A 26,261-nucleotide genomic window follows, 5' to 3' on the forward strand; every position below is an offset into this window, starting at 1 on the left:
AAGGCATGAGACAGCACTCCAAAGTCCCTGCTGATTTCTTCCCAAGTCTATAAATATTTAGGGGGAGCACTCGTATGTTTAGCTGTTTTGTTTCACAGTCCAATCCTGCATAGGATTATGGACAAAGTTCAAATTTTACTACAAATTGCAAAAGACACTTTCTAATTAAGGTACCATTGAACAATTCTTGTTTATTTTTGTCATTTTTAATTATGGCAAGATAACAAACAATAGCATATTATCCAACTTAAAATTCAGGACAGTAGAAAGACATATGTGGCTTGCACACACATTAATCTGTTGCTCTTAACAAAATATTTGTAATTTCCAAAATTCTATCAGTTTTTTCATACAATGTGGTCCCTTCAAATTGAAGGGCAGTAGCCTAAACATAGTCTTCTTACTAAAAAAAATTAATGTAAAAATGGCAAAATCAACAAAAAGAAGGAACATAAGAATATCAGTGACTATATCACAAAGCAATATAACGCTTAAAAGCCCAATATGTTCACAAAGTTCTATTTTAATAGCTAGTATCTATATATGAAAATTATTTACAAAAAAACAATTGGTATTTACGAACTAGCAAAGTGACTTTAAATGAAAGCAAAGCACTTGTAATTAAAGCTCAAGATTTTCTATGTGACTCCATGTCTCAGTTTATTTATCAAATTTACAGGTAAACTTGAAAATACGCAGAAAACAAAATCTAGCAAGTTGTAATCTCTTTCCTTTACTCTCTTGTGAAATCATCAGAAGACATGAAGGATCAATTGCCTGTGTCTTGCCCCACCTTGTAAACTCTTAGGGGAAAGAGCATGCACCTGTCAAGCTTATAGTGCAGAATGCACACACAGATGGGCATTTAATAAATATCCTTCAATGGAGAGATTAGAGGTTTTCTTTGGGAAGCAGGGAACACACCTCATGCACTGACTAGATGACATCCATCATACAATACGTCAGCCTGTTTCCTCATCAAAATATCATCCAAAGGAAGTCTTTGAATGATGTTTAGTCTCCTTTTAAGTCTTTAGACCCAAAATTTTGATGCAAGATCCACCCCAGGGAAGGGGGAGTGGTTGGGAAGAACAAGTAGATTTGATGTGGATCAGTGACGTCAGGAAGAAGCAATGATTTAAGGGATGGGGTGCAAACTCACCTGGAGAAGCAGAAGGTGCACACGTGTCAAAGGCCAAAGGGCAGAGGCCGAGGGACTCCCTAATCGCAGAAAAAGTGAAATGCCCACTCCCAGGTTCTCAAGGATTCCTTTAGGGGCTCAGCTGTCCCTGCCTTTGACGCGACGGACTAACCCTTTCATGCACAACTGGGTTTGACAGGGAGACAAAGCGAAAGCTGTCCCAATTTCAGTCAGCACTCACGAATCCCTCGGTAGCTCTTTCCTCTACCCCCTCCCGCACCCAAAGCCAGAGACACCTTCATCCTCACTCCCCACCTTTTCCAGGCCCTCTAGCTCTTAACAGCATCGGTCTCTATGGCGACCTGAAACCTCAGTTCCCATTGGTCAGTTCAATATGAGGGCCGGTCCAATGGGAAGGGCCAGCCTTCTCCTTCCGACCAATGGGGTAGGCAGGGAGCAGGTCCGGAGACGGCGGCGTGCTGACGTTCCCGGGAGCCTGGTGCTGGCTGGGCAGGCGGGCTGAGTGCTGGGCGGGCGGCGGCGGCCTCTGGGCAGTAGAGGGGGCTCCGGGGCTGAGTCCTCGTCGACGCCGGCCGCGGAGGCGGCACCATGGGCAAGGGGTAGCGGGGCAAGTTGGCCACCGCCGCCGCCAGGGGTGGTGGGAGAGCCGCTTCGGGGTAGGGGGCGGGTGGGGGAGGGAGGGGCGGGCAGCCGCTCGGCCGCGGCACTTTTTTAATTTTTTCGAGTGCCGCAGCGGCGACCCCACCGCGCCGATGTTCCTGATCCCTGGAGCGACGGCGGCTGCTGCCTAACCTAGAAAGTAAGTGTGCGGGCTCGCGGGAAGGCGCGGAGACTCCTGCCCACAAGACCCCCGGCCCTCGCCCCCTCGGGCCGGAGACAAGACCTGCCTGCGAGGGGCGCGGGGAGGGACGGGGACGGGCGCCTCCCTCCCGTTACTCCGTCCCCACCGCCTCGCGGCCGCCTCGGCTTTCCTGCCCCGCCTCGTGTTCCTGCCCGCACTCGCCTGCCTGCTCCCCTCCCCCCGGTAGGCGCACAAGTTTCACCCTCCATTTGCTTTTCCCGGCGATTACTCTTCCCCCGGTCTCCCCTACATGCAGTGCACGACCCCACCCCGCATTGGCCTTTTTGGATCTAGGGCCCGCAGCCCCAAACTTGAGCGCCACGCCGAGCCCTCCTGGACGTCTGCCGGGAGGCTTCCCCTCTCCTGCCCGCCTGGTACGCCGCCTCGCGCCCCCAACACCCCTGGGCGCCCGCCTTCCCGAACCCTCGGGGCGGTCCGTCCTTCCCTCCAGCCCCAACTCCTGCACCTTGCCCCGCCCCCCCTTCCTCCCACGTCCCTTCTGCCGGTGCTGTCTTGCGTTTGCCCGGAGTCCCGCGCTTCTAGCTGGTCTTGCCCACCCACCCTGTCCAGTGCGCCCCTCTCTCCTCGCCGCGTATCCTCACGCTCCACCCCTCCCGGTTCTCCAGCCGCAAGCTTCCCCGGCTGCCCTCTTGCGCGGCCGCTTCCTTCTCTCCCTGCCAGGAGTTGAAGAGGAGCTGCGGCACCCCCGGGCGGATAGTGTCCCTGCCCGCCGCTGGCGCTGCCCACCCCTCTCTCTTTCCCCCTCTACCCGGGAAGCGAGGGGCTGAGCGGTTGGGCCGAAATTTGGCTGCGTGTTGGCTGAGTGCGACAAACAGCGAGAGCGGGCAGTAGAGGCGCCGCGGCGGCCGTGGCCGCGCGGGGCGCAGCAGTAAGCAGGTGTTGTGTGTCCGGGGGGGACGCGCACCGCGGGCTCTTCGGCTGGCGACAGATTGTGCAGGAATGCGAGGAATGCACCGGGAGCATAGTCCACGCGGCCCGCCGCGGCAGAACTAGAGTCTTCCCCAGCCCAGCTCTCGCTGAGCAGTCAGAGGTCACCGGAGCATCTTCGGAGCTGGTGAGCCTCTCTCCACTCCTCTCCTCCCCTGGCTTTTCTCCATGCGGCAGAGGGCGGCGGAGGGGAAGCGCGGCAGTTCTGTTGGGCTTCAGCTAGTCTTTCGTCTGGGATTTTGCTGCATTGGTCTCCAGGACCGTGAATTTCGTGCCGATGGCGGTATAGCCAAGGTTATTGATAATTGCACAAGATTCTTGGCAACTTTGGGTTACAAGGTTTAAATAGTGCCTGGATTTTACGAGGTTTTTTTTTTTTTTTTTTTGATCTGCAGGAAAGGGTGCCTAAGGTTCTTTGAGTAATGAGCTTGCAGCCAACGTATTTTGGCTCTATCAAAAAAATGTTGTTAATGCTCATGGACGGGGATGTTCTTCAGGAGATAACTTGAATGCATCACTTTACTGTCATAAAAATTGTAATTTTTTTCTCTCATACTGGGCTGTGTTTAGACCTCTTACAATCCACAATGAATAGAAACAGAGAAGCAGTGTTTGGTCAGCGATGGGACAGATAGGACTGTCTGGTACAGTTAAATTCGGGGCGTGTCAGTTACCATTGGAAGTAACGGGGTACTACAGATGATGTATATTTCAAGATGTAATTTATTAGTTGAGGTCGCAGTTCTTTCTTTTTTTGGCACCGAGTTTGAACATAAAATAAAAATACGGGTCTACGACTTTTAAAGAATGGTGGTTATTTATGTGTAAAATCCAAAATGATTAGTATATAGTTTTGGTCAAATTTTATTTTCCTTAATGCAGAAAAGCAAATTTTTGACAGAAGTTGCCTTGCTAGAACAGGACTTAGATTGTCTTATTTTAAAAGGTAAAGTAGAAGACCACTTCTCTTTTTTTTTTAATGTAGTGTATTGCTGTAGAAAGTATTTAATTTCCTTTCTGGTACTAGTGAAACAGTTACGGAAAATGGTATCTCATCAACATGAGAACAGTTGATGTCCAAAATAAGTATTTCTGGATTTGGAAAAGTATACTATGTATGCTTTTTGTTTGACACAGTTTGCTTTGGAGGTTGAATTTACTATAAGCCTCTCCATGCTTGGCTATTTTGTATCAGATTCAGGAAAATAGTTGATTGTCCAGCTGTCTACTAACACCTTCTGTGTAGGGATCAAGGGCATTGAAAAGTATAAAATGAGAGCCTTTTATTTGGTTAAGGACCCAGCGGGAAAGGAAAAAGAGAAAAGAAAAAAACTTTGTGATGGATAAAGTTATGTCTTTTGGCTGCTACATTGTTTTTCAGATATGTTCATAGTAAGTGGGCCTTCTAATTTAGAGGGTTAGCTCTAAATTAGAATTAATAACACTGTGTTGGATATCGAGAAGTGTTTGGAGATGTGAACAGGAAACTTATTATGTAACACACTCCTCACAGCAGAGTTTCACACGTGCATATTTGATGTGATATGAATATTAGAAAGTAAAAGCACATTTAGTTTATCTGCTACATTAGAAATTGAAATAGCCCATTCAGGCATATAGAAAATGTGTATATACATTGGTATATATGATTGGCTGTACAAATAGTTTTACATGCTTCAAGGTAGGCTTTCAGTTAGAATTATCGTCTATTTGTTATTGACATTTGAAGAGAAGAAGTTTTAAAATTGGTTATCGTTCACGATAAAATAACAAACTATTTCAGTCATTCCCTCCCCAACTCCCACTATTATATAAGAGAAAGTGCTGTATTTCATGTCTTATATGTTATATAGAAGATTCTAAATTGGGGGACAAATGTTCAGTTATCTTAATTCTTACCCATGTTGTTTTTGGAAGGAAATAGAGGACCAAGGTAGTGATGGAAAGCACGAGTAAGAGAAGGTAAGCAGAAAGTAGGAGCAGCTGGCATTCATTCAGGAGCGGGGGAAAAGGCTGCTGCTGCATTTACAAGCTGAATAAACCAAATCTAATTCTATCAGTGGTTGGTTCTGACATCATTTGAATTTCAGGAAATTACTACCAAACTCAATTCAACAGGAACTTTAGCAATTTTATAACCTTGAGTATTTGGATTGTCTATATTAAGTCAGAGTTACAATTTTCTTTCCTTTCTATACAAATTGGGCAAGGGATTTTAGTTTAAAGCTCTTAAATTTGCTTAATTTTTAAAAATCCAATTATTGTCAGTTTTCAAACTGAGTTATTTCCTTGTTTTTGACCAGGGGTTGATTTAAATAGAGAATTTCCATACCCTGGATGATGCCAATCATTTATGTCCAGGGCTTCACCTTACAGCTTTGAAATATTAAGGTATTTTGAGATTGCTCCATAAGCTTTTTTTTTTTTTTTTCCAGTCAAGAAGGATGTCCCTAATTTGCTTCATTCTAAAGTGGATATTATTGCTTCTTTTTTCAGTGAAAGATGAAGTAGAGGTTATTCAAGGGTTCTTCTAGGGATTAAGCATTCATGGAATTGTATGTCACTTTGGGAAGTTACCTTCACACCTTCAGTGTACTGGGAGATAATTACTTCCTCAATGTGTTAAATGGTTTTGTAGTGCCTTTCCTGCAATGAAGAGGGGAAACAAATCTAATTCATAACACTAATGAACTGGATATGTTGGCGGTATCCAGTAACTATTTCATGCCCAAACTTTAACTACAAATAGCTGCAAACAGAGAGATAAGACAGACAAAGTAAAACTTTAAGTATACCTGGGTATAAGACTTGGGATCCTGCCAATAAGTGATTATAACAGTTAGCAAATTAGTTTGATGCCCAGCAGTGGAAAATAACGTTTCTTTTAGGGAAAGGGGATCAGGCCCTGAGTCACAAACAGCAGTGATTCATGTGCTTGCTGGTTGCAGTTGAGAAGTTGTATGTATGTCATTCAAAAGTTGGTCCCTCTGTCACTTCAATAATTCAGTGGAATTATGTTCATCTTTTGGAGGCTATGTTGCCAAAACTAAATTGGGGACATTACATGATGGTGCTCTGTGTTTAAATTTAGAATGCTACAGACATTCCATTTGTCATTGGTCTGAGGGTTTTTTTTTTTTTATATATAATTTAGATTTACTTTTATTTGATATACCAGTAAGTGTTGGCTACACTGCTGATCATTTCATTATTCATAGTCTTAATAATATTATAGTTTATTATGACTCATATATGGTGATATAGTGATTCATTGCAAGTGATAAAATATCATTAGAAATTATACTAAATCTTTAATACTATAAAATATATAAATTAAAATATGGAAGTATTTGAATTATTTTAAGTCATGTCATGGTGAAGCATTTTTCACGAAGTGAATAATGCCTGAGGATTGGTTAGATGCCAGTCTCTGAAGGACAGTATATCATATAGCCCTCACAGAGTCCAGAACTCACAAATTAAGTGTGGAGAGGGAAAGGATCAGAGGAATCAGTAACGCTTTTTTCATCAACAAGAAAGGCATGTTTAACTTCTATAATTGTTGCTTTATTCAGTATGAGTTTAGTGGGTTGCAAATATGCAAGGATGTTTTTTCTGCTCTTCCCTAATCTGCATGCCTGTCCTTTCTCCCCACAACACACATACCACCACCACCACCACCACCAATGCATCTGCCTGCTTGGAGAGCCAGAAAAAGCCCCCTTTCAAGAGCCACTTATATAGAATATGGAAATTGGCGCCTAGTGTTGTAGGTTGAATTTAGAGCAGATGTGCATTTTTGTCATAAAAATGATATTATATATGAATACAAAAGGTAAAATGTGAGGTTGAAGGTGGGCTATCAGCATACTGTGCAGGCTTTGGGGGCTGGCCTAGAACTTTGAATACAGTGTTTTATGGGCACGCACTGCTGCTGCTGCTGCTAAGTCGCTTCAGTCGTGTCCGACTCTGTGCGACCCCATAGACGGCAGCCCACCAGGCTTCCCCGTCCCTGGGATTCTCCAGGCAAGAACACTGGAGTGGGTTGCCATTTCCTTCTCCAATGCATGAAAGTGAAAAGTGAAAGTGAAGTCGCTCAATCGTGTCCGACTCTTAGCGACCCCATGGACTGCAGCCCACCAGGCTCTACAGCCCATTACAAATAGACTTTTAAAACACTGGATAGGTGGTATCTGAAATTCTGGTCCACTGTAAGCTCTCTCTTTAATTGCAAACATGAAAAGGAGGTGAAAAGCACCCTAAGCTAGGAATTAGAAGATCTGCCATTAAACCGTATAACCTTGACAAACCATTTAATATTTGGGTTACAGCTTCCTACTTTTAAAGATACAGGGTTTGGATTGCATTGATCTAAGATATATTTCAACTCAAGGTTCCCAGAGTTCTCAGGGTTTTTTGGTTTGTTTGTTTTTTAAGAAAACAAAATGGTTTCAAAAGCATTCCTGTATATAATCAGTCCTGTTTTCCCTTCTATCCCAAATCATACCAACAGGAGATTTGGGTTCTCTTTTGAGACTCTTGATTCTCCTTTGTGTTCATCTTAAATAACTTTGTTTTCTTTAACAGTTTAATTTTGGAAAGTGAAGGGAAGGGAATAGACCATATAATGTGTTGAAGGTACCTGTTTACCCCAACTCTAGTTCAAGGTGAACCAATGTAGTTTAGGCCAGGGAAAGCCTTTGGGATTTCACCCACACACTGAGTAAAAGCCCTTGAAAAGTATCATTATAAGGCAGTGAGGTATCGTAATTAGCAGCCAGAGTGTCATAGTTCAATTCTGGCTCTTCTGTTTGCAAGGTGTCTAACTTGGTAAATTATCTAACCTCTCTGGATCTTGTTCTGCTCGTCTGTAAAACAGAATGACAAAACTATCCACCTCATATGGTTGTTTGAGGACTAAATGGGCTAATATATGTAGAGCACTTAAAACAAGGCCTGGCTTAGGGCTGGCTTTAATACATCAAGTCATTTTTATTCTTATGTTGTGATACTTAATGATGCTTTCTGTAGCATCTGCTATATCCCAGGCAAATTATTGGCTTGTTTTCTGTGTTCTTAGTCAATATGATTATGGATCTGAATAGGATATTTCAGGAAAGAAAACTACCAAACAAAAAATACTATGAACTGGATGGTTTGCAAGAGATTGCCTTTAAAGAAGAGAATTGATAAAAATAAGTCAACTAAGGGTATTTTTAAAATAGGGAAGTTGGACCTTCCTTAGGCATGCAGTACTTGAGGCATGTAAACACCACTAACCATCATGTGTAGGAGGTTTGGGTAAACAGCTTAATAAACTGTTATGTTTAAAAGGTAAAAACTGATAGTATTATGCACTTGAAAATGTAAAGCATACCTTTTAAATGTGTATACTACTATGGTATTTGTAATTCTAACTGTGGTCATTATGTACAGCGTCTTTGCTAGTCAATGTATGACGAAAATGCTAGTGTAATCATTTATGAGCTAAAATGCACCTTGTAAATAAACTCTTTTCTGCCTTTTCTGTCTGAAATTCACACTTGAAATTGGCAGGAAACTATGAAAGCAAGAAAGACTAGAAGAAAAGTTTGGAAGATACTTGATGTAAACCAACAGACAGTAATTTAATAAAGAGTCTCTAGTCCTAGACCTGGCCGTGTTACTAGGCTGGTATGTGTCCCATGAGCAAGTCATTTAACTCCTCTGGGCTCTGGTTTTCTCATCTTATAAAATGAAGATGTTGGACCAGATGCTCTCTAGAGCCCTTCTGGTACTTATATTTCACTTTAGCACAGCAAGCATTCTCATTCTGTTGCATTTTTTTCCTTGGCAAGAATGTACTGTCTACTCAAGAATTTATTACAATTTACCCTCTGGGGTAAGGGAAGAAGATTGAAGTTATACATCTGAAATGCTCAACTCCTAAAAATATAAATGTTGCAGCCAGACAAACATTTGTCCCCATAATGGCTGAGTTAGTGGCTACCTTCTTGGACTCATTTGTTAACAAACAGCCAGTCTACTGTACATATTTGAGGCTTAACCACTTGTTGAGACTAAATTTTCTGGAAGTTGGATTGAAACAGAAGAGAATTTAAATGGTGGTTAGATGGAACTGGTCTAGTTAAAATGATAAAGACTCACTTATCATTTGTTTTGGTCTTATTTATCCTCAGAGGTTTGATTTGTCTTCAAAGAAATTAAACAACTGAGAGTTGTTCCTCTGGAGAAACTGTTGCTTTTCCATGAACGGAGCTCATTTATCCACCTCTCATCATAGAATATAGGTACTTTCATTTAACTGTAATTTTTTAGCACATAAACAACCAACCAGTGTTTAGAAGTTGTAGTGTAGTTCAACAGGATGATATTTTACTTAAATCTGTGCTCTGGGATCTGTGTTGTTTTTGTGAAAAGCAATTAAAAAATCCAAGAGAAGAGATTTTGACATGAATCCTGCTCTCTCCCACAAAGGGGGGAGATCTCTATAGAACTTACATACAAATACATTCATATACAGTTGTTTAAAAATTTATTGAGATTGGCTGTTTCCCTTTGCTAATACAATAAGTACATTATTTTCAAAAAGAATCAATTATATTGCTAACAGTGCAATATTGATTGAATTCTCATTGTGATCAAAGTACACACTTGAACCCACTCTTAAGTTTCTGTACCTTCAAGAGAATTATAAACATTCAATGTGAAAACCAGTAATAACCACTTTGCAGTGAAGTTCATCATTCTGTCTGATACTTTGCTCTTCGATTGAATGGGAAACGGGCTAATCTATTTAGAAGTTACTTCTTGTCCTAAGTACCACCAGAGGTCCATGTGAGGGGACTGAATACAAGTAGCACTTCAGGTATTTGCTGAAGGTCTACTGTGTGTGAAGAGCTGTGTTCTGTGTTATATACCTCTTATTTAAAAAAGATACATGATTCATTTTGGTTCCATTCAGTTAACATTTATCTGTCCCCTGCTCTGTATTGGACTCAGTGCTAGACCTCACGGCCAAAAAATGATTTTTCCTGGGGAGTTTTGTCATCTATGTTGGATTCAGTATTCAGAGTCTGCATCTTTGAGGAAACAGTGATTAATTTCACAATCTAGTTGGGAAAGATAAGACATAATGAACTGGAAAAAATTGTCCTAGAAAACTTTGGTATATAAATAAACATGCAAAATTGTTCTGTAAGTGTTAAGGATGAGCTGTAAGATGACTTTGTATTAACTAGGTTTTAGCTAAACCTACTTTTTAGGTGTGTGTTATGTGATACATTACCAGAGTCTAGATAGACAGCTGCGTTAAGCACCATCAGTGGCTTTGTTTGGAAAAAAAACTTGCATTTGAAAAAGTGCTCCCTACCAATAATAAAATAGTAATTTCAGAAAAGATTTTAATCAATGAAAATTCATTATATATGAAGAAACATAATTTATGCGTTAAGAACAACCATTTTAGGTAAGTTCTTATCTTCATATTGCATTACTTTGGTTTATTGTGGTTTTTTTTTATTCTTTAGGCAATTTTTGTGCCTTTGTAAGTCCACACTTATTATCTGTTATTGAAAATAGTCCCTTTTGTTATGAATAACTAGCAGAATGTTTTGAAAATCTCTTGTGACATCTGCTAGAATAAATGGTCTCATTGAATCATACCTTGAATCTCAGACTGATGCAGTGATGGGAATTTCCTGCTTATTGTCAATTTGTCAATGACTGAATAAGCAGAAAAGTCAGTTTTTAAAAAAGCACCACAAAAGGAATCAGAAAGCGCAATTGGACTTTCCACAAGAACTATTATTTTGAGACCTGCAGTAAGCAACTCAATTGTTAAGTGTCTAACTCAGATTATCCATACAGGAAAAATACGTCAGTTTGATATCTCTGCATAGTGTATTGGTAGGTATCAATCTTCCAAAATATTCACTATGAGTTACTTCATCAGAACTCTGAATACACTTTTACATAGAAGCAACACTGAAGAATATCAGTTCCAAGTTCCTTTGGTTCTTCTACTTCCCTGAGCTACTTGAGGCCAGAGACTCTGTGTTTTTGCATGACTTAATCTTGACTTCCAGTCTTTCTAGATATCTCTATAGGATTAATGGGTTTTTAATTCCAGCCTTGGCATACCCTCACCTACGACTCTTGGATAAATCTGTCTATTAGCAGCCCTCTTTACTTTGGCCACCTGATGTGAAGAGCTGACTCATTTGAAAAGACCCTGATGCTGGGAAAGATTGAGGGCAGGAGGAGAAGGGGACAACAGAGGATGAGATGGTTGGATGGCATCTCCGACTCGATGGACGTGGGTTTGGGTGGACTCCAGGAGTTGGTGATGGACAGGGAGGCCTGGCATGCTGGGGTTCATGGGGTCGCAAAGAGTTGGACATGACTGAGCGACTGAACTGAACTTACTTTTGTTTACTACTTTTATAAAATTGTTTTGGTCTTAGATGCTCAGAACTATTTATTGTTCATGTTTCAGTGGAAAAATGCATTCTGCCTTATCTAAACAATTACCATTATAATGCAACTTGTTAGATAAATAATTCTTTATATCAAATTACTTGCTAAAAACATTAGAAATTTTTAAACAGACTGGTTCATATTCATTATTGCATGGTTTATAACTATGGTGAGATGAGTTTACATACTACTCTCCTCCTCAGGCCATTAATATGTAGCTACAGAGCACCAGCTCCAGCTTGGTCAGGCTTTGGCTGTATGACGTTGAGCAAACTTTCTATGTCCTTGCCTTTTGTGAATTAGTAATATCTTTTGTATATTCAGTTGATGAAGTAAAAAAGAAAAGTAGATGCATTTCTAAGTACATGGAGTCTTTCAAAGGAAAAAGTTACTAAAATAATACAAGTATAATTAAAACTGTAAAATTAAATACACATTAATAATCAGAAAAAAAAAAAAACAGGGAATTTCACAGCTTGTTTGTGACCTAGTGGGTATAGCAAATCTTTATTTGGTTTTGACAGTGTAATTAGAAATACTCTTAAACATTTTGGTGGTTCCTTCCCCAACCTCAAGTAATCACTGTGATAAAATTTGAAAAAGTTATAATTTAAAACTTAAATGTTTAATCATGATATGATTATGAACTCACAGACACTTATTAGGAACAATACACACATCCTATGTACCCATTGCCCATTTCCCCTAATGGTAACATCTTGCAGAACTACAGTACAGTATTACATCCTGTATCTTGACATCAATGCAGTCAAGATACAGAACAGTTCCATCACTCCCAGGGACCCTTATGTGGCCCTTTTGAAATCACACTTCCACTTCTCTTCTACCTCATCCCCTCCTTAATTCCTGGGAACCACTAATTGTCCTCTTTCTATGTATTATAGGAATATATTAGTTGTGTAATTTCTATAATTTCATCATTTTAAGAATATTACATAAATGAAATCATACAGTATGCAACTTGAGAGTTTTTTGTTTCTACTCAGCATAATATTTTAGAAATTCAAGCAGGTTGTTAACATGTATCAGTGTTCTCTCCTGTTCTGTTGCTGAGTAGTGTTCTATAATAAGAATGTACTAGAATTTAACCACTCTGAAGGACATCTGAATTTATTTTTTAATTTACAGAGCTGCTATAACTATCTGTACAGGTTTTCATAAGTTTATATTTCTCTGGGATAGATGTCTAGGAATGCAATTACTGGGTTAAATTATAATTTTTAAAGCTTCCTTTCTATAATTATACACTGAATTACATGTGACCTCAGTAATTTAAAAGTTAGATTTATAGCTTTGGTAAATTACAAAAACTTGTCTGTAAAGTCAAGTGTTTCATCTTTTTTTTTCCCCCACAAATACTGCCTTCTATGAGTTTACCTTGTTTTTAGCAAAGCCCCATCATTGATTTTATTTTATTATTTTATTGAAGTATAGTTGATGGACAAGTTTATGTAAGTTACAGATGTACTATGTATTTGTTGTTTAGCTGCCCAGTTGTGTCCAACTCTTTGCGACCTTAAGGACTGCAGCATGCCAGGCCTCCCTGTCCCTCACCATCTCCCGGAGTTTGCCCAAGTTCATGTCCATTTCATCAGTGATGCCATCCAGCTGTCTCATTCTCTGACGCCCTCTTCTCCTTCTGCCCTCAATATTTCCCAGCATCATAGACTTTTCCAGTGAGTTGGCTGTTCGTATCAGGTGACCAAAATTAGGAGACCAAATTAGGTGACCAAAATTCAGCTTCAGCATCAGTCCTTCCAAGAATATTCAGGATTGATTTCTTTTAAGATTGACTGGTTTGATCTCCTTGCTGTCCAAGGGACTCTCAGGAGTCTTCTCGGTGCCACAGTTCCAAGGCATCAGTTCTTTGGTGCTCTGCCTTCTTTACAGTCCAGCTCTCATAACCGTATGTGACCACTGGGAAGACCATAGCCTTGACTATATGGACCTTTGTTGACAGAGTAATGTTTCTGCTTTTCAGCACACTGTCTAGGTTTGTCATAGTTTCCCTGCCAAGATGCAGTCATCTTCTGATTTCATGGCAGCAGTCACCATCTGCAGTGATTTTAGAACCCAAGAAGAGGAAATCTGTCACTGCTCCCACCTTTCCCCCCTCTATTTGCCATGAAGTAAAGGGGCCAGATGCCATGATCTTAGTTTTTTTAATATTGATTTTTGAGCCAGCTTTTTCACTCTCTTCCTTCACTCGCATCAAGAGGTGCTTTAGTTCCTCTTCACTTTCTGCCATTAGAGTGGTATCATCTGCATATCTGAGGCTGTTGATGTTTCTCCCACCTATCTTAATTCCAGCTTATAACTCATCTAGCCTAGCATTTCTCATGATGTGCTCAGTATATAAGTTAAATAAACAGGGTGACAACAGACAGCCCTGTCATACTCAATCCTGAACCAATCAGTTGTTCCATACAGGGTTCTAACTGTTGCTTCTTGACCTGCATATAGATATTATGTGGTACAGTATACAGTGATTCATAATTTTTAAAGGTTATACTCCATTTTCACTTACTGTAAAATATTGGCTACATTCCCCGAGTTGTATGGTATATCTTTGTAACTTATTTTATACCTGATAGTTTGTACCTGAAAATCCCCTACCTTTATATATTTCCTCCCCTCTTCCCTTTCCCTATTGGATATAGATAATGAGAACTAATTTGTTCTCTATATCTGTGAGTCTGCTTCTTTTCATATCCACTAGTTTGTTGTATTTTTTAGATTCCATGTGTATGTGATATCATACAGTATTTGTCTTTTTCTGGCTTGTTTCACTTAGCATAATGCCCTCTAAGTCCATCCATGTTTCCGCAAATGGCAGTATTTCATTTGTCATAGCTGGGTAGTAGTCCATTGGATATATATACCACATTTTCATTATCTATTCATCTATTGATGGACACTTAGACTGCTTCCATGTCTTGGCAGTTGTAAATAATGCTATGAACATTAGCCTCATCCTTGATTTAAAATGCAATTCATAAAGTTACTCTGTAGCTTAACCTCAGGGTTTGTTTTTTTGTTACATTTTGTTTTTAGATGCAAGTATATTTAATTTACAATAACAATACTGTATTTCAAAATGTATTTGTTAATATAAGTTCTTTCAAAATTTCACCTATATTTGATGTAAACAATTTAGGTAACATTCTTGCAAAACAAATGTTTATTGTGTACCATCCTAACAGGCCAACTAGGAATTTAAAATGAAGACAGTATATTTGTGTGTGACTGGAATCCATTCAGTTGTCAGGTGGAAGCCAGCAAGCATAACTGAAACTTGTAAAGGCAAGGAGTCTGCTTTTTTCCCTAGAAGAGAAGATGTTTTCTAAAGCATAACTTTTTCATTTTCCATCTCTTCCCAATTTCTAACCCCCACACCCCCAGCTTTTTGCATACAATTTCTGCCAGAGAAAAACATTGAAATTGTGTCTGGTCTAAATAAAATTATCACAGTTGATAATTTGATTTGTTTTTATCCGTGTCCTTTTGTACCTTGAATGTCAAATATGTTTCTTTTCATAGTTAAAATACCATCTGATCATATATCTTGTTCTGTATTGTTTATATTTATTCTAAGATTTTTATCAATGCTTTTACATTTACAGTCTTCTGAAATCGAAGCTGAGAAGTGATGACTACGCTTAGTCCTAAAACATAGCTTATCCAGTTACCTTCTTCTTCAACACTGTGCTTTTAAGGATTTGATCATTTCTCTATATTTAATTAATATGACCTCAGCACCCTTTAATTTCACAGAAATATGGTCTTTCCAACAAATTGTATATTTCCTGAAGGCTTTTCAGTAAGTAACTAGTATGTGCTTCTCTGGTGAGCCTGCGGTTTCTTTTCCTTAGTTTAACTTAATATCCTCTCCTTGGTGAAGCCTCCTAGCTCTTCTCTCCAACTGAAACCTTCCCACCTGTGCTTAGCACTTTGCATGTAATTCTGCTACAAATATGTGTCATATGGTGTTCAAGTTTTTCCTGCGTCTGTGTTCCTGGCTGTTTTGAGTGCTATCCAGGTTAGCACTGTGTCACAGCTCTCATTGTAACCCTCATCTATCAATGTGCCTGACATAATATTTTTTAAGCACCAGATGCCTGCTTTGGATGAATGAATAATGAAATACTTTGTTTATAACCTTAGTAGTCCTTCTTCCCTCTAACCTTAAGTGATTCCCCACTCTGTAGGATCACTTCAGACTCCAACTTGCCTACCAGTGGAGGCCCTTCACAAGCAAACCTTGATTATTCTCCTTCCTGAACCTTCTGCATCAGCAGAACTGGCTTCTACTCACTGTTCCTTGCCTCTCTGAGCTCTGTGTTTTAATCTTCATGGTCCTTCAAGACCTTGTTCAGCTATTGGCTGGTGGTCATCTTTCCTTCTCCAAATGCCTCTCTTCTCTGGGTTTTAATGCTAAACTCCACCTGTTGGTTTTTTGTTGTTTTGTTGGGACTGTTAACATCTGCTGATTAACTCGTCTCTCATCTCTTTCCTCCAAGTTGACTGTAGCTTTTGAGGAAAAGCCCTTGTCTTGTACATTTGCTGTCTACCTGGAGAAGGAAATGGCAACCCACTCCAGTACTCTTGACTGGAAAATTCCGTGGACTGGGGAGCCTGGTAGGCTACAGTCCATGTCGTCACAAAGAGTCAGACACAACTGAGCAACTTCACTTTTCAAGTGATATATTTCAAGTAGAGCTCTCTCAGAAAGTAGAGGTAGTTAGTGCCTTGATGATGTGGGTGGACAGGGTCAACCTCTAACTTCGGATTACTGAGATGTATATTAACAGTCTCTCATATCCTTCTTTCATTAATAGTTATTTGCAAAGCACCTAGCGCATGCCAGTCTTTAGTGTATGCCATTTAGATGGTTTGGCGAGCTCAGCTGTCAAATAAGCTACATCAAAATGAAGTTTTGATGGTTTGTTTTTAAAGATCCCTTTGCCAAATACACTATATTAAGTGGGGGTTTTGCTTCTGTAAGGTGTTGTCTCTAATTTTTATATAGTACTGTCCCGTGTTGAAAAGAGTGAGTACTGTAGCTGAGAAAACAAAATTTTATCTCTTGCACTTTTTTCTTTTTTTTACAATGAAAAGATTATGTTTCTGAAGCTACCGTGATGTCCAGTCTAATAACCACTGACCATATAGACTATTTAAATTAAAAATTCAGTGTCTTATCCTCACTAGCCACATTTTAAGTGTTGAACAGCCACATAGGGCAAGTGCTATACTAATAGGCAGATACAGAACATTTTTGTCATTGCAAAAAATTCTGTTGGAGCTGGTATAGAGTGTAGCTGGGACCAATTGTAAATAAAATATTAAATGCTTTTCAATTAACAAAGCAGTATGACATAACTTTACAGTTTCCAAAGCATTTCTATTAATACCTATCTAATGAAATAGATGGGGAAACAGTGGAAACAGTGTCAGACGTTATTTTTTTGGGCTCCAAAATCACTGCAGATGGTGACTGCAGCCATGAAATTAAAAAACGCTTACTCCTTGGAAGGAAAGTTATGACCAACCTAGATAGCATATTCAAAAACAGAGACATTACTTTGCCAACAAAGGTTCGTCTAGTCAAGGCTATGGTTTTTCGTGTGGTCATGTATGGATGTGAGAGTTGGATTGTGAAGACGGCTGAGCGCTGAAGAATTGATGCTTTTGAACTGTGGTGTTGGAGAAGACTCTTTGAGAGTCCCTTGGACTGCAAGAAGATCCATTCTGAAGGAGATCGGCCCTGGGATTTCTTTGGAGGGAATGATGCTGAAGCTGAAACTCCAGTACTTTGGCCACCTGTTGCAAAGAGCTGACTCATTGGAAAAGACTCTGATGCTGGGAGGGATTGCAGGCAGGAGGAGAAGGGGACGACAGAGGATGAGATGGCTGGATGGCATCACTGACTCGATGGACATGAGTCTGGGTGAACTCCGGGAGTTGGTGATGGACAGGGAGGCCTGGCGTGCTGCGATGCATGGGGTCGCAAAGAGTCGGACACGACTGAGTGACTGAACTGAACTGAACTGAATGCTTCTAATGGAGAAGGCAATGGCACCCCACTCCAGTACTCTTACCTGGAAAATCACATGGATGGAGGAACCTGGTAGGCTGCAGTCTATGGGGTCACTAAGAGTCAGACACAACTGAGCGACTTCACTTTCACTTTTTACTTTCATGCATTGGAGAAGGAAATGGCAACCCACTCCAGTGTTCTTGCCTGGAGAATCCCAGGGATGGGGAAGCCTGGTGGGCTGCCATCTATGGGGTCGCACAGAGTCGGACATGACTGAAGCGACTTAGCAGCAGCAGCAGCAGCAATCCTTCTAATAACTCTGTAAAAATCGGTGATATTCTACTTTCATTTCATCAGCAAGGAAATTATTAGTGAGTCATGGGAATAGAAAGAGTATCAAAGTAAACTATAAGTTTAGTTTGTGGTTCAGTTCTTCATACTAAAACAAGATAGTTGTTATTTAGTGTTAAGATTTGATTACTGAATTATAGAAAGCATTTGATGTACAAGAATGTGTGATCTTATTTTTTTCTTCACTTAAAATTTCATGAGGTTAAAAAAATTCTATTGGGCTTATCTTTTGAAATTTTCAGTAGAATTCATGGAGTTTTAGTCAATAGCCATTTAATACAGAGGCCCAGTGCTTGGTATGGGAAGGGGGCCTTGGGAAACGGTACAGAAATGATGCACAAAAGGCCTTGTCCCTTTGTTTATGTCCTACATTCAGGGCATTCGCTCTTAGAAGTGATATTAAAGTAGCAGGTGAGCCTCAGCAATGCCAGAAACATTGTTACTGACTGCAGAGAGGCTCAACTGTCTTCATCAGTGTGGAACTGCAGGTCTGCCGGAGCCTTTCCCTCTCCTGCATTATGTCTGCAGGCTGAGACCTGTCAGGGCAGCAAAGGTATAAAACAGAGTGCCTGTCTTCAAGGAGCTTGTCCACAATTCTGGGGATAATAGAAAGAAAGAGTTGTTCTAAACAGCTTTGATTTGTAGTTTTGCTTGGAAAATTAAATACTGCCTGAAACACACTGAAGTGTGGGTATGCAAAGTAAGTTAAAAAGCCTGCTGAATAGAATTAATTTAGTGTGTAAAGTCGGAGAAGGCAATGGCACCCCACTCCAGTACTCTTGCCTGGAAAATCCCATGGACGGAGGAGCCTGGTAGGCTGCAGTCCATGGGGTTGCTAGGAGTCGGACACGACTGAGCGACTTCACTTTCACTTTTTATTTTCATGCATTGGAGAAGGAAATGGCAACCCACTCCAGTGTTCTTGCCTGGAGAATCCCAGGGACGGGGGAGCCTGGTGGGCTGCTGTCTATGGGGTCGCACAGAGTCGGACACAATTGAAGTGACTTAGCAGCAGTAGCAGCAGCAGTGTGTAGAGTATCCGGAGAAGGCAGTGGCACCCCACTCCAGTACTCTTGCCTGGAAAATCCCATGGACGGAGGAGCCTGCAAGGCTGCAGTCCACAGGGTCGCTAAGAGTCGGACATGACTGAAGCAACTTAGCAGCAGCAGTGTAGAGTATAACCTTGCTTCACAATCACAGGAAAGCCAAGCAGAGCCCTCCCACTTCCTTATTTTTTCTTTTTGTGCTGATCTAAGACAAATTTCAGCTGATTATTAAATTTCGATGAACTAGCTTCAGAGCAAAAAAAAAAAAAATCCTGATGTACAATTTGAGTTACTTATATGTATCTTGACATTTCATGTTTTAATATTTGTTATTGTCATTGTTCAGTCACTAACTCATGTCTGTCTCTTTGCGACCCCATGGACTGTAATCTATACTCTATCCTATATTCTCATTTTTCACTGCTTTTAAGAAGCTAGGTGATTGAGCCTCATAGGGAGAGAATGGGCTGTAACTAGCATGTAGCTCCCTTCTGTGTGTCTGACTCAGTTTGCTTGTAAAGACATTAGAACTGATGGAGTCAGTCTGAAGATAAGTTTTCATTTTGGGATTTATTTTAATTTTCAGTTTTGTGCTGAGCTTCTTAAAGCTTTTTGGAAGAGGGAAGAGCTGGAGAACACATTTTCACTCTATATCTTTAAGAATCCATATGATAAGATTTATTTAAGTTTGGACTAACTGTAGAATGAGACTGAATAGCTTAACCGTGTTTAATCTTTCAGTAGTCAGAAATGTTTAAATGCCTTTGTTAAGTTTAATATGGATTCTGAAATGGAATTATTTTTCATTGAGTAGTTCTTCGTTTCTTTGAAATAATGCTTAGTTTGATAAATGGCAGTTAATAGAAGAAGGAAATACCTTGATTTTGTAACTATGAATAAGATTGGAGAAATATTAAAACAGGCATTCATTGATATTTAGGTTGGAAGCTACTGCTTATGTCAGATCAACTAGAAGAAAAGATGAATCTTATTTCCAGTGTGTCTTCTCTCATACGTATGATGAGCTTCTGTTACTTCAGTGATGTGCACAGTTGGAAATAAAGCACAATTTTTTGCGTCAGCACTTGAAGGCTTTTTTTTGACAATGAGCAGAACATTAGACATTTCAGTGTGAATAGCTCTTGTGATCCAGAAAATTCGAGCAGACAATTTAATTGTTCTTGACTGTAAAAATTAAATCTGATACTAAATTTAATCCAGAATCTTTTCATGTAGGATTTTCTCCCTTAGATCAAACAAAAATTAAAGTTGCATGTCTAAGCAACTAAATGGATGTAACATTCAGAAGAAACTTCATGCTAAGTGATTTATAACCCATCCTCCTTACTCCCTGATCGTTATTAATCCTGTTCTTTGACTTTTCTGGCCCCATCCATTCAGTTGAGTTCAGTCGCTCAGTCGTGTCAGACTCTTTGTGACACCACGCCAGGCCTCCCTGTCCATCACCAACTCCCAGAGTCCACCCAAACCCATGTCCATCGAGTCGGTGATGCCATCCAACCATCTCATCCTCTGTCGTCCCTTTCTCCTCCTGCCCTCAATCTTGCCTCAAAGCATCAGGGTCTTTTCATATGAGTCAGCTCTTTGCATCAGGTGGCCAAAGGATTAGAGTTTCAGCTTCAACATCAGTCCTTGCAATGAACACCCAGGACTGATCTCATTTAGGATGGACTGGTTGGATTTCCTTGCAGTCCAAGGGACTCTCAAGAGTCTTCTCCAATACCATGGTTCAAAAGCATCAATTCTTAAGCACTTAGCTTTCTTTATAGTCCAACTCTCACATCCATACATGACCACTGGAAAAACCATAGCCTTGACTAGATGGACCTTTATTGGCAAAGTAATGTCTCTGCTTTTTAATATGCCATCTAGGTTGGTCATAACTTTCCTTCCAAGGAGTAAGCCCCATCCATAACCAGGCTCATGTCTTCATCTTTACAGCTTTTCTTCTGTCAAAGCCCCCTGTCGGGCCATCACATTCTCTTCTTCACCTCCAAGGCCCTGAGAAAGAGATTCCTCTGCCCTGGGTGGCTTCCCAGTGTTTGCTGAGAAGGGGCATAGGTTGGCAGGCTGGCTGAAGGTGGGACCAGGGTCCTGAAGCTGCTTTTGAGTTAGACTGTTCATAGAACAGGATGACCACACTATATTGATGAATTCCCAGCTACAGTGGGCTTTCACCAGTGTTCCAAGGAGGACAGGGTTTTTGCCCTTTCCTCAGCAGTTCAGTACCAGAGATAGAAGAGAAAGATCCAGGTAGGATTTCATGCCTCTCCCAAGGCAGCTGCTGTTCTCTTCCCCAGGCTGGCACCTAGTGGGAGGTGAGCTCTGGACTCTGGCCAGAGTCATACGTTGGTACCTGCAGAGGTCCACGTAAAAGAACCTGTTTGTGGGTTCACCTCCTGTCTGTGACCCTCCTATCTGTGACCCTGCAGAGTTCTGTATTCTCTTGCTTGCCCTCATTCAGCCTTTATCAGTTTGCTGAAAACTCTAGCTCATTTCTCCTTGCCAACGTCCAGCAGCATCACCCCAGGTAGGCAGGTCCATTTCCTTGGAGGTGCCTCTCTTTCCTTAATTTCAGGTTAGTGGGTTATACTGAGGTTTCTCCCGTCACCCCTCCGATGAGCTGACGAAAATTATGAGTTGGCAGACTGTGGTGGTGTTGCCGCCATCATGAGGGTAAGATCTGTGCTCTTTTTTCTTTTCTCCTGGGTTATATGCCTTTTCAGCCACTTTGATGAAGCTCAGTGTATCCACTCCCAGTGTCAAGAACCCCTGCCCCCACTTTTAAAATCTTTTTCTTAGAGCTTTTTAATTTTTCAGCAACCTATCTATGTGCTGTCTTGCCACTAGACAGTAGACTGCTGCTGCTGCTGCTAAGTCGCTTCAGTCATGTCCGACTCTGTGTGATCCCATAGACGGCAGCCCAACAGGCTCCCCTGTGCCTGGGATTCTCCAGGCAAGAACACTGGAGTGGGTTGCCATTTCCTTCTCCAATGCATGAAAGTGAAAAGTGAAAGTGAAGTCGCTCAGTCGTGTCCGACTCTTAGCGACCCCGTGGACTGCAGCCTACAGGCTCCTCCATCCATGGGATTTTCCAGGCAAGAGTACTGGAGTGGGGTGCCATTGCCTTCGTAGACTAGAAATCATAAAACTATGCCTGACACAGAAAGGGCACTCAGTAAGTATAGACATTGTGGTTTGCATTTTAATCTAAATAAAGGCACTTTTATTATACTTAATGGTTACAGCATGTTCTGTCTGTGCCTTGCCCACTTGCTATGGCTCTCACAACCAGTTCATTATCTTTTAGCTTTCTGCTACAGGCCCCTGGGACTTTTAGCCTGAAGGCTCTGCCACCAGTGTTAGGTCAAGTCAGAAATGCAGGAGGTAGCCCCCAACCATCAATCAACAGGAGATGAACTAGTAGCCTAACTTCTTAGCCTCTTAGTTGAGACATCCCTGGGTCCTGCCCTCTGCAGGCTCCCTGAGGTCCCAGCAGACAGGAGATCCATTTATTCATAACATTGACTCACTAATGTACCCCTTAGTACATCCTTCCCTACCTTACTTGTCCACCTCCTGTCAGTTGCTTGATTTCCAGCCCTTGTCTTGGGTTTGATTTGGGGGAATTCCAATTCAGTACAGTTATAATGCACATAGATACTCAGATGTTTGAAGTTCTGTATATTGGGAGCAATCAACAAAATCAAGATTTAATGCAGTCTTTTTTTTTTTTTTGAGATGAATTACAACTTTCAACAGATTTTCAAATGTTTCTTTGCTTCTCCACTCCAAAGATAGAATAATTGCAATTAAGGAAAAGAAAAAAAAATTTTTTTTCCCTTTAGCTTAAGACTTTAGAGCAGTTCTTTCGTTTTCAGAGGGCTGGAACACTGAATCTTTTTAGATATGATCAGGAAATTACTGAGCATCAGGTGCACATGTGGACACATCTCAACAGGAATTTAAAGGTATGATTTCAGGTTTAACTTTATGTTATTGGTTATCATCCACATGCGTAGCACAATGTACTATGATGTCACATTTTAACATCCTTTTCCTCACTTTAAATTGGGAGCTCATCCTCTGAAGGCTTAAATGAATTAAAATATCATCACTTTTGGATCAGAGAACTGCTATTTTAAATACAGGAAAATTCACTTTAAAAATAGATTTTTTGCTAATTATAAACGTGATCCCTACTTTTATAGAAAAATCTTTAAATTTAGAAAACCATGAAAGAGGAAAGTAAAACCCACCTTTATTTCCCTGCATCCAGAAGTGATCACTGTAAGCATTTTGTAATAAATAGTCAAATTCCTTTTAAAATGTATGACTGTGTTAAAATTAAGCCATAGATATAATCACACTTGTTTGACAGTAACACTGCTGACAAGGTTAGGGTTTATGGAATCACAATGTGCAGTCCCTTCCTTTTACAGGTGGAAAACCTGAGGTCTGGAGAGGTCGTCACTCAGGTTCAAGTACATGCCTGGATCAGGAGGTGGAGGCACTTCCTCAGGGGTTGTATCTGTGTGTGTCTACAGTCTGGTCATCCTTGTGGAAATAGCCTTTGCTGTCTGAGCCTCTCCAAATCTCATTGAGTCCTTCCCTTGATGGATGCCAGATTGTTTTCTGTAGGCCACATCTCTGCTTTATTTCTTAAGGTGTTATCGAATTTGCTGCTCCAGTGGTTTCCTCTACTTGGGTTCCTCTGGTAGAGTTACTTGGACGACTTGCCTTCAGTTGAGTGGCAGGAAACAATGGCATGTGTGCTGCATCTTTGGAATTTGTGTCACTGGCATCATTTTGGTCATCCAGTCTCTAAGGCAGGTTTAAGTCTTGAAGAAGAAAACAGATCTAAGTCATGACCTGAAGCCTAAGCCAAATACCATGTTAATATCCCCAAATTATTAGCCTGGCCATAAAAGATATGTTGATCTTTTTGAGAGCTCTTACTGGTCATTTCATGGATTAATTTTGTGTTTGTATTTAGATTTTAGGTTGTATGAGTTCTTTTTTATCTTTGTATAGTAATTGCTGCTTTATGCTTTAAAATTTTAGAAAGTGCTTAAAAAAAAAAACACACATACAAGTGTTAAGGAATCCAGATATAGCCCCAGACTTGACATTCAAATGTCTTGAAAAAAAAAAAAAAATGAAATCAAAGTGTTCCGCTTATTCAAAATGTACCTTTTTCTAAAAAGTAAATACAAGATACACACTTTTCTTGAATGACTCAGATGTTCAGTGAGACGAATCAAGTTGTTGGTCCCTGAATCATTCATTCTCACTGTGTCACCAAGACATTCAGTTGGCCCCCTCATATCTACTCTTGGATTTATTATCTTGATGAAATGGTCTAACCCAGGAAAATCTTTCTGCTTCACGTTAAATACCTGTCTTAGTACTTGAAGCTTTGGTCTAGTGGTACATTGTGACGTTGACAAGTAAATATGAGAAGCTAAACTAAAGATGGTGGACTTCCCTGGTGGCTCAGACGGTAAAGCGTCTGCCTACAATGCGGGAGATCTGGGTTCAATCCCTGCGTCAGGGAGATCTCCTGGAGAAGGAAATGGCAACCACTCCACTATTCTTGCCTGGAAAATTCCATGGACGGAGGATCCTGGTAGGCTACATACAGTCCATGGGGTCACAGAGAGTCGGACACGACTGAGCGACTTCACTTCACTTCACTTCACATCACTTCAAACTAAAGATAATATTGAACAAAATCTTAGGCCCTGAAAGAAATCAGTGAGGTGACTGTGGATGATAGGCGAAAGAAATCTGCATCAGGATTTGTCTTTTGTTGGTATAGTTCATATTTGCTTGTTGCTTCAAGTATCATGTATTGAGGTCATTTTACTCAAATCTAAGAAACTCAGAGTGGGTGGGGAAGGCCTATCCATGCTACCTAGCTAGTTGGTTTACAGTCTCTGAAGGACCGCAGTCAAACCCTGCCGTGGTAGTGTTAGTGGGGTACAAAAAATTCAGTCCTAGAAACATGGAGGTGAATCATGGCAAGGTTGATGAAGTCACCAAAGTAGGTGTGCACACAAATAGCCAGCCACAAAATCCAGGAGTTTGGCTGTCAGTACATTTGGTTATATATACATTTTTTTATATGTGAATTCACATTATCCAAATATATGTAGTTGTGAAGCACTTGCCCAGTACATAAAGCCTTTCCTTTGTAGGTACCAGACTTTTTTCGGTCCTGAATTTGTTGGAGACCAGAAACAAATTCAGGATAGGAACCAGTTGGTATCCATTAGTCATTATCTCAAAGTAAAGCAGTAAAACTATCATCAGTAATTATAGACATCTTAAGGGCTGGTTATGTTATCTCTGACTTGGCAGCACTGGAAATGGCCAGATCTGTAGGTCTGGAGTCTGAAGCTGACCTCATGGTTTGGCCAGAACTGCTTCAGATCCTTAGATGTCTACATGCACAGTGCTAGACCTGATAGGGAAGTCACACACGGGAACTCAGTGCATTCCATAGGCCTTTAATATACAGTCTGCCTCCAAGGAGAGGAAGCAGTGTGCCCCAAGGAGACGAAGAAAACTTGACAGCAGTTGATGGTGGCCTAGCTGCCTCACAGCCGCAGGGAGCCTTCTCAAAACTGCAAGGCCAGTAGGGTCGAATCTCGGCATCCTGGGCAAGGTACCATGTTTCCCATTAGCTAATTTAGATGAGAATTCAGAACTCTAATCCCCTCTCTCCCTCCCCCACAGAAAATTTTTTAAAAAACAGGAAATGATCTAGGCCAACTAACCTGGAGGTGTGCCTTCAGCAAATAAGGAATTGGAGGAAAAGCTTGCCAAAGTGAATGAACTACCTCACTGCAGCATAAGTATCAGCTCTTGTGTCATTGAAATATTAATTATGGCCTGATTTCTCTAGAAGCCAAGCAGCAAGGGACAGACTCTGTGAAGAGAAGTGAAATATCAGTCTTACAGCAGGGTTCCTTGGAATTCTGTAATATTGATCAACTGGGATTAGGCCAAGGTTCAATTTCCTGATAACAATTTCCTGATTAAAAAAAATGACTAAAGCCCCATGCCAGCTAAGCTGTAGGAACCAGCTTCTGAGGTATGCAAATAACGCTGTGATAACTATTAGAATGCCTCATGTATGTAACTGATAAGCCAGGAACAAAGTTTATAGTCTCAGCTCCTAGAGAGAAACTTCTGATTCAGGCAGAAAAACGTTTTCAGTGTTTTCTAAAATATACTGGCAAAGTTTAGAGATCTTAAATGTGCAGTTTTGCTTTTGAAAGGGTGTGGTTTGAAGCTTAGCCTCTTGTTAGGTATAAGATGTGAGATTGAATAGGAGGAATGTTAGCT

At 40.7% G+C, this 26,261-nt stretch overlaps 2 protein-coding genes across 9 annotated transcripts in view; one reads left to right on the forward strand and one right to left on the reverse strand.

The window, feature by feature from the left end:
* Positions 1-1,712, reverse strand: part of CCDC148 (coiled-coil domain containing 148) — a 303,432-nt gene extending 301,720 nt beyond the window's left edge. Inside the window, exon 1 of the mRNA XM_070357356.1 lies at positions 1,163-1,712. The gene's annotated coding sequence lies outside the window, so the exon portion shown is untranslated. The remainder of the gene's footprint in view (positions 1-1,162) is intronic.
* A 113-nt stretch (positions 1,713-1,825) lies between these two features.
* The window catches only part of PKP4 (plakophilin 4), a 258,016-nt gene continuing 233,580 nt past the window's right edge, over positions 1,826-26,261 (forward strand). For 4 of the 8 annotated variants that reach the window (XM_070357324.1, XM_070357328.1, XM_070357332.1 and 1 more), the window contains exon 1: positions 1,827-1,961. The gene's annotated coding sequence lies outside the window, so the exon portion shown is untranslated. Of the gene's footprint in view, positions 1,962-2,651; positions 3,079-26,261 lie in introns of those variants that run through there. The other 4 variants (XM_070357342.1, XM_070357345.1, XM_070357348.1 and 1 more) reach the window with 2 other exon arrangements.

The sequence above is a fragment of the Bos mutus genome, chromosome 2 (assembly GCF_027580195.1).
Source record: "Bos mutus isolate GX-2022 chromosome 2, NWIPB_WYAK_1.1, whole genome shotgun sequence".
NCBI classification, from domain to species: Eukaryota; Metazoa; Chordata; class Mammalia; order Artiodactyla; family Bovidae; genus Bos; species Bos mutus.